We start from the raw sequence: 9,273 nt of genomic DNA, 5'->3' as shown, positions 1-9,273 counted from the left end.
CTGGCATGGAAGACCCCACCTGAGTGCCCCTGTTTTCAAAAATCACCCACGTCAGTATCCTGGTAGGTGGGGGTAGACTCCCACGACATCCTTTGATTCACAGCTATTAAAAAACCAAGAAGGCTTTCTTTGAGCAGAAGCTATCATTGACATCAATCTACATTCTCCTGCATAATGGGCTGTAAGGTTGCCACCTCTCTAGAGAGGGGCTGTTCTGCCGCACTCTCCCATTATGCGCAAGCAGCTGGGGTAGCTCAGCCAGCAGAGCATGAGACTCTTAATCTCGGGGTTTAATGGTCCCACAAGGTTGTGGCTGGAAACTTCCATGGTTTCATTATTTTCACTAAAAAATCCTTTTGTCTGACATCCTGGGCCCTGTATGGTATTGCAGGCAGCTGACAACCTGCCTAATAACAAACAATGGTTTGGGGGCCAAAAATTATAAAATGCTGATGGGAGGTGAAATCTTCGGCTGTGATGGGAAATATCTCGGAACAAAATATCTCGGAATACTGATAACACCAAAAAATATAAATCTCTACCGTGATAACTACGTTAAGGCTTGGTCAGAAATTAAAAGAAATATGGAGATATGGAATAGACTGAAATTATCTTTTGGGGGACAGATATTGATAATTAAAATGAATATCCTCCCAAGAATGCTTTTTCTTGGGGGGAACAGGCTGCTTAACAACCTGGCAGAAGGACATATCTAAATTCAGTTGGGAAGGTCGGAGACCTAGAATAAAGCACAAATTGCTAATTGACGTTAAAGAGAGGGGAGGATTTGGCCTCCCCAATCTGAAGCTTTACTGTGAGGCAGCCAGTCTTGTCTGGATAAGAGATTGGTGTCTACTTCAAAATACGAACTTGTTTGATCTGGAAGGGCATGACAACTGCTTCGGTTGGCATGCCTACCTCAATTATGACAAGACGAAGGCGTGTAAGGGATTGTTGAATCATATTATTAGAAAAGCGCTATACATGGTCTGGACAAAATATAAGGACTTGATTGAACCCAAAACACCATGGTGGATTTCCCCCTTGGAGGCCAACGCAGTAAAGAAAAGAATATGCAGGAGGGCTGGCTCACGTCTAAGTCATTACTAATGGAGGAAGCAACCAATTAAAGTTAAAACAGTATGATGATATGAAAGAACATTTTTCAGGATAGCTACAGTATTTCCAACTAAATGAGACTTTCAAACAAGATAAAAAGAAGGGCTTTGCCAAAGAGCCCTCCAAATTGGAGATTTGTTAAATAATAAAATCAAGATACTTTCAAAAATGTACCAACTCCTCCTTGACTGGGAAGTCAAGGAGGAGGAGGTTAAATCAGTAATGATTAGGTGGGCCCAGGATGTTGGTCACTCTATTCCAGTGAGCGATTGGGAAAACCTGTGGAAAACAAATATAATATCAAGGAAAATCTCATGAAGATGCAGTTTAGGTGGTATTTAACACCGTCAAAGCTATCTAAGATGTATAAAAATATTATGAGTACATGCTGGCGGTGCGGAGAGTCGGAAGGTAATATGTATCACATGTGGTGGCTCTGTAAAAAAATTAAAGAATTCTGGAATATCATTTATGATGAATTTTTAAAAATGTTGAAAGTATATTTCCCAAAGAAACCAGAGGCCTTCCTTCTTGGCATCTTAGATAACGAAATACCAAAAGGCCTAAAAGAAATCTTTTCGTATGCCACTGTGGCAGCAAGGACCCTGATTGCAATGAATTGGAAGCAGGACAGGGTTCCTTCTAAAACAGAGTGGTTAAATAAACTTCTAGAATATGTAGATGGTTCAGATGACAAACAGATTGAGAGGCAATGCAAATCAATGCTTTATTCAGAAATGTGACACGTTTAAAAAATATTTACAGAATTATAACCATGGTGTTGCAACTATGGCAGCGTTTGAATTATCTCTGTATCCGGAGCCCCGTTTGCATACCAAGGCGAACGTAACCCATGTCCGCGCGTCTGCGGGTCATGTTACTTCCGGGTCGCCGCGGAGCGCAACCTGAAAATGCCTAGCCCGAAGCGTATTCATCCCAAGGTATGACTGTATTTTGGTTTTCATTTGGACGCCATTTGAGCTCAGGTCTGAGAGACCACAACAGGGCAGCCTCAAGACAGGGGACCTAAGCTCAAATGCTGTCCAAATGATTTTGCCAAGCAGCTCCGGATAACTGACAAATAAGCTCCTGAAATTCCCTCCAGCCCCCAACCTTGATGCTCGCCACTCACCTTCCTCCCTCCTCATCCACCTCCTTGCCTCCGGGGTCCACCCTTTGAGCCCATCTGAGGAGCCGCTGATGGCTGGCGAAGGGGACTGGCTGGGCGAGCTCAGGGGGAGCTCCTTCAGACACCTTTCGAGCCCTTGCAGAGGCCGGCAGCTCCTGAGCAACAAATCCACTTTCTACAGACCAGCTCATTTTCTCTTTCACGCAAAAAGTTTCCAATCTTGACCATGACTTCTCTCTGATTAAACATGTCAGCTTGGACATGCCAATTTCTTATAAAACTGCAGGTTATTACATTAATCCTGCCAATGTTTTTATCTGTTTACAATTTATCTGTAAATATCCAATAAACCATTTCCATTCTTTTATAAAAAAAAGTTTGTTATCTTGATTTTCTGGTAAGTTTCACCATTTCTGCGTATTTCTGGAAAAGCACTTTTTTGGGATCACGATCTTGCTCGGCACCCCAAAACCAATGCTTTTGGGCTCTATGATCTCATGCAAGTCACGTGACTCATGGGGGAGCATGGACGGCAAGACACGTGTCTGAGTTTGGGGACTCAGCATGTTGGAGGCCATGCTACCTTGAAAGCAGTATCATACCACTTTAAACAACCCTGGCTTCCTCCAAAGAATTATTAAACCTTTTCTACTGCATCTTTTCAAATAATCTATGTTTTATATAACTCCATTGTCTCCACAATACTTGCTACATTACAAGTCTTATTGAAATCCTGCTTTTTTCCCATCTCCTTACAGTGGTCTCCAAGATAAATTATGAATTTCCCCCATTCTTTGTTAAAGTTTTGGTCTTCTTGGTTCCTGAGCTTCCCAGTCAACTTTGCCATTTGGGCATAATCCGATAGTTTAATTTACCATTCTTCTCTGGTAGGGACTTTATCTTCTTTCCATCTCTGGGCTAATAGCATCCGAGCGGCTGTCATCACAGACATCAAAAGTCTTTTCTGCTCCCTTGGAATATCAGCACCTATAATTCCTAATAAAAAAGCCTCTATTGTTTTTTTAAACAAAAGTTAATTTAAACATTTTTTTTTCATCTCATTATATATCATTTCCCAGAATGCTTTTATTACCTTACAAGACCACCACATATGATAAAAGGTGCCTTCCTTTTCTTTACATTTCCAACAGATATTTGTAGATAACTTATACATTTTTGCTAACTTACTGGGAGTCAGATACCATCGGTACGTCACTTTCATATAGTTTTCTTTCAGTGTACAACATGCCATGAGTTTCAAATTGGTTTTTCATAACCTTTCCCTATCTGAAAGTTGGATATTGTGTCCCCAAATTGGTGCAGAGATGTTCTAAGTTTACCCCAATATTACTCCCCCCCAAGCAAATTTCAATTTTGTTTGACCATGTTGTTGTCTTTCATTTCATTCATGAATTGCTTCCCTTGAGGCATCCTGAAGCAACTTACACTATAATAAAAGCATGTATAAAACAGTTATATCTATATCTAGAACAGTTATACAGCTGCATATATAAAAGTTTGAAAAACCCATTATATATAGACATGAGCCATTTAAAACAACATCAGTAGGAGATACATGAGAACAATTCACATCCCCTCAGGTGTGCCAGCTTGAATAAAATATTAGGGATGGGGCAGGTAATCCCCGCCCCACATAACTGGTCACATGATGAGGTGCGCACACCCACACCCACACTGAATGGCAATGCCCATCAACTGTGGGGGCAGCCCCCTCAAATATTTTAGTGGGGGTGCAAAGACCCCTCAGCCCCTGAGACCTGCGGTTATAGGGCGGTATATAAATCAACAACAGTTGGCTCCTATGCATCTGTTAGGCTTCAGGGAATTGGCTTCCTCTCTCCATGGCAGTAAATAAAAAAGATCAAACGAAAGGCACATCTTACCAGTTAGTCCTTTAATAATCACAGTGAGATAAAAAAGAACACGTCTCCTAGAAATGGCAGTGCTCCATCCCTGTTAATCTACGTCACTCCTACATCTTGTAATCTGAGTTTGTACCCTCAGGGCTTTCTGTTCTGACACTTTCTGAGCTCTCCGTGTCTTTGGGGAAGGGTGGGGTGAATGCTGTCCACAGACTGTGAATCTGTTAACCCTCTCTCGCCCAGTGTTTCTTCTCCTAGCTGTTCTGCATTCAGTATTTCCCAGCTTCTGCCTTCTGAGCTATGCCCCTCTGCAAACCACTGTTCCAAATCTATACTGTCCTCCTGCTCCTAGGAAGATTCAGGATCAGGAGGAGGGGGTGGCTCCCACCATTCTTCCTCAGAGCAGCCCTTCTCAGCCCGGTCCCTGACAGCACCCAATACAGATACCAACTGTGATTTAAAAAAATCTCCATTTGAATGTATTGTTGCTGCACTCAGGAAAAGGTGGTAGAAATTGTTGTGCATTCGCCTTACAGGTCAAAACAGAAGCACTTAGGCTCAAGCAATGTTGTAGCTTAGCAACCACGATGTGCTTAATTATATCCCTTCCCTGTGGCCTGACTATTTTGCTGGATGAGATGTGCAGTGATGGGTCACAAAAAGCAGCAAAGGGAAGCTTCTCAGCTAGTCAGCATTTCGCCTGTGTATAGTTTTTTAATATATATATATATTTATTAAGTTTTACATAACAAATTCAAATTCAAATAAAACATCCACATCACCATTTAGGATTCCTTGAATCCTTCGACTCCCCCCGTCCTTCCATGGTTACCATTATCTTTTTTTTTTTATATAAAATTTTTATTGGTTTTTTAACACATAATAATAGACAATACAAAGCAATACAAAGACAAACAAACATATAAACATGTATAATTTCTTCACATTTTTTCTTAAACCTTCTTTCATCGACTTCCTCATACCTCCCCTTTCTGCATCCCTGTTTTAAAGTTTTCCAGCAAGCCCCAATGTCAACTTATAACACTTTTTTTCCCTTTGAATCCTTTTTCTCATATCCAATTATTTGTCCCCGCAATTCTGTTTTACCTGACCCAAAACATTTTAGCACTCATTAATTTTGCAACAGTTCTTGAGATAAACTTTAAATTTCTTCCAATCTTCTTCCACCGTCTCTCTCCCTTGGTCACGGATTCTGCCAGTCATCTCCGCCAGTCCCATGTAGTCAATCACCTTGGTCTGCCATTCTTCCAGTGTGGGTAGTTCTTGTGTCTTCCAGTACTTTGCTAGAAGTACTCTTGCTGCTGTTGTAGCATACATAAAAAACGTCCTATCTTTCCTTGATACCAATTGGCCCACCATGCCCAGGAGAAAGGCTTCTGGTTTCTTCACAAATGTGCATTTAAGCACCTTCTTCATTTCATTATAAATCATTTCCCAGAAGACCTTAATCCTTGGGCACGTCCACCAAAGGTGGTAAAAGGTCATGGTTACCATTATCAATCTATTTTGCCCCAACTGCTTCTCTTATTTTCTTTAAGAAAAACAATCCATTTTTACCATAGTTTTTCATACATTACAAGCATTACTCAAATCCTGCCATAGTTTTTAGTTGTTTCCAGTGTTCTCTTAAATACATTATAATTTTTTCCCATTCCTTCTTAAAATTCTTCTCTTCCTGGTTTCTGATTTTCCCAGTCAATTTTGCCATTTCGGCGTAGTCCACCATCATCAGCCATTTGTCTCTGGTTGGAACTTTATCTTCTTTCCATCTCTGGGCCAATAGTATCCATGCTGCTGTCATCGCAAGCATGAATAATTATTTCTGCTCCTTTGGAATCTCTGTACCTAGAACACCTAGCAAAAAAGCCTCTGTAACAAACGTCATTTTAAACATTTTTTTCAACTCATTGTGAATCATTTCCCATAATGCTTTTGTTATCTTGCACATCCACCACATGTGGTAGAATGTGCCTTCTTTCTCCTTGCATTTCCAACAAACATTTGAGGCAGTTCTATACATCTTTGCTAATTTTCACCTGTCTATAGTAATGTTGTCTGAGGTAAGACAATGTTTCTGTGAAGCTTGACCCACGATTGACCAGAAGCTCCACCTACGGCCCATCATATACCTTGCTGTGCTAATCTGAATGACCAGATGGGCATCAATGCCCTTGCCTTGAGCTATGCTCTTTCAATAATGGCTTCAGCCCTCGCAGAGCCCATCTCATGCCAGTTAACCACATTCTAATCAAGATATCTGGCAGTCCAGGTAACTACAGCCTGCTTGCCAGGTGCCAAAGGTTCATCACAAAGAGGCTTTGTTATTTTGTCTCCATCTCAGCTTCATAGACAGCAGTGCACCCCTTTGGATTTACTGTCAAGCCCATGATAATTAATGCACCTTTGCCAAAGAAGAGGAGAGCCCCTTTAGGGCAAGTATGCTAATAGGAGCTTGCAAACCAGCTGCCAGGGATGTGGCTCTGATTGCTAATGAGACCTGCCACAGTGCAGGTCTCTTTGTCTTGGTTTCTTTCTCCCTTCAGAATTATGATATCCAGCTTCCATTATCAGAGAATCAGGAGAGTAGTTGGGCCTCATGAGTCACTGTATTCACATATCCCTCCTGAGGCAATAGGCCTCATTAATATCAGCCAATGCCCTCCACGAGAATTAAAGCACGTAATCCATAATTCAGTTGTGGACTGAAAAATGATGTTGTTTCCAATAATAAAGCAATGAGAGGAGCTGGCTGTGAGACTTCGATATGGCAAGGGCTGCTGCGGAAAAAACAGGAAAAATTCCTCTTGGCCATACAGCCATTCATGTCATGCAGTTTCCCATTTTGCCAAGTGTTTAATTATATCTTACAAACTCACTGCCTGTCATTTGTTTTAATGGAGACTCTGGAATCCTGGTGTTTTTCACTCTCTGCCACCACAAATGAAACTGAAAGAGAATATATGCATCTCTCTTGCACACATCCTTAGATGTTAACTCAGCCTGCCTAATAATACACCACATTCTATTACTTTATAATGTAATTGTTTTCTCAGGGTCTAAATCTACAAGAAGTGGGGAACTTTTTTCAACTTGAGCTGCATTTTCTAGGGGGGCAGCCTTCTGTAGACCAGGTGCTGTTGGTTGGTTGGTTGGTTGGTTAGGGCAACAGATCCCTCCCTTACCTTTGCACAGTAGGCTGCAGTCTTGCTACGTAAAACGCCAAGGGTTCTACATGGACATCTCACCATGCAGGTACACAAGAGGCATTATTACAATTCAAAGACATATCCAGCCAGACAGAAAAATGGATGGCGGAGGGTGGGGAGGGCAGGACCAGTGAGAGGTGTGGCCTGAGTAGAGTCCCAAGAGCCTGCGGTTTCCCACCCACGATCTGGAAGACTAATATAAGTCCCTGTGTATAGTATCTTATGTGGCTGGAATTATCAAAATGTAGTGTGGCACAGATAAGCATGTAAGCTGTGTGCAACTTCTCAGCCGCAACCCATTAATGGGGTCCCTAGCAATTCTCCTGTCTTCCTAACCATTTGTGGAAACATGTATATGCCTGATCTGCCAGCTGGGGCTGTGCGTGCATACTAGACCTGGCTAGATATGCTGAATGCCACTGACCAGCTATCTATGGGGAAGCAGAGTGGAAGGCAACAAAATCCAGCTCCCTGTGCCAAACAGCTGGCTAGATTGCTTCAGGTTTGGTTTTCGGTTTCCGCTTGGTGGTGAATAACATGCAAAAGAGTCCAGCATTCAATCTCCAGGCAGGGCTGAAGCAGTGGAGAATCACTGACAATCAGTGTCAATATTATTATTATTAATTAAATTTGTATACCAACCCTCATTGTTACATTATATGACCCAGTTGGCTCCCTTGGTATAAGGCAATTTTGTATGTTCCTAAAATGATTTCTGAACCACCAAATATATTTTCAAGACCATTCTTTGTTGCAGAAAGTATCACGTAAGGGGAAATTAGGTACTATAAGATAACTCAATCAGTTCAAGCAAGAAAGATCATGGATTCAATTTTAGTTGGAAAACCCACTGAAAATACAAAGATGTTATTTATTGGACTATGGCCCAATTACAATAGGAAATGAACTCAAATAATCTGGGCAATCCTTTTCCTGAAAAACAACAACCCTGGAACTCTAAATCTTAAGGGCCAGATTTCTAAATAGGTGTGCAAGGATTCAGCCTATGGCACTTCATTTATGGACAAACAATTCTGTAATCCTATGCACACTTAGGAATGTCCCATTGACCCAAGCGGGACTTATTTATGAGTTGACATATACAAAGATTTGATGCACATTCCTGTGCAAGTGCTTTAAACATATACCTAGAAGGCGCCCTTAACTGTAAGCACATTTGTTTTCTATAGGTTACACCTACCTTTACCTTTTTTGTGCTACAAAATGGTTTAGAAAACAGCTTAAGCATTTGGGTTTTCCATGAGAAGGCCTGGGAATCATAGTTTTGGGTGAAATCTCTAAGAACAGTCACCGCCCTCTCTTTCACACAAAAGTCCCTTAAGTGGGAAGGAGGGCAAACTGAGTTATGACAGCAGGAGTTACATCGATTTATGGAGTAGGTGGTCACAATCTACAAATGTTGATTCAAGATTATTATCCTGTGTGACTGAAGATAAGCAGTTTTAAGATTTATGAACATGCCCTAGTGGATCCCTCCTTCATAGAGAATAACAGAGTTGGATGGGACCACGAAGGTCCTCTAGTCCAATAGGCTGGAATGGGGGGAATTTGCCCAACGTGGGGCTTGAACCCACAGCCCTGTGAATGAGGGTCTCATGCTCTACTGACTGTGCTATAAATGAGTGACAAGTATGAAGAAGCTCTAAGGCAAATCAACTGAAGTGAGAGGCTTTTTGTCACAAAAATGAACTGTCTGAATAATTTTCTTACTGGGAACAAGAAAGCCTATTCAATTCAGGGGCCTTATTTCCAGTGCTGACTCGCTTAGGGCCCACTACAAAACACACCAAGTATTTTAAAACAAGTGAATAAATTAAAGTGACAAGCAAAATTGAGCAAAGACAACAGGCTGCAGGTAAAGCCTGGAGGCATTTCCAAAAGGGAGGCTCATCCA

Source organism: Podarcis filfolensis, assembly GCF_964270895.1.
Source record: "Podarcis filfolensis genome assembly, chromosome: 12".
NCBI classification, from domain to species: Eukaryota; Metazoa; Chordata; class Lepidosauria; order Squamata; family Lacertidae; genus Podarcis; species Podarcis filfolensis.
This window is presented reverse-complemented; position numbering follows the sequence as displayed.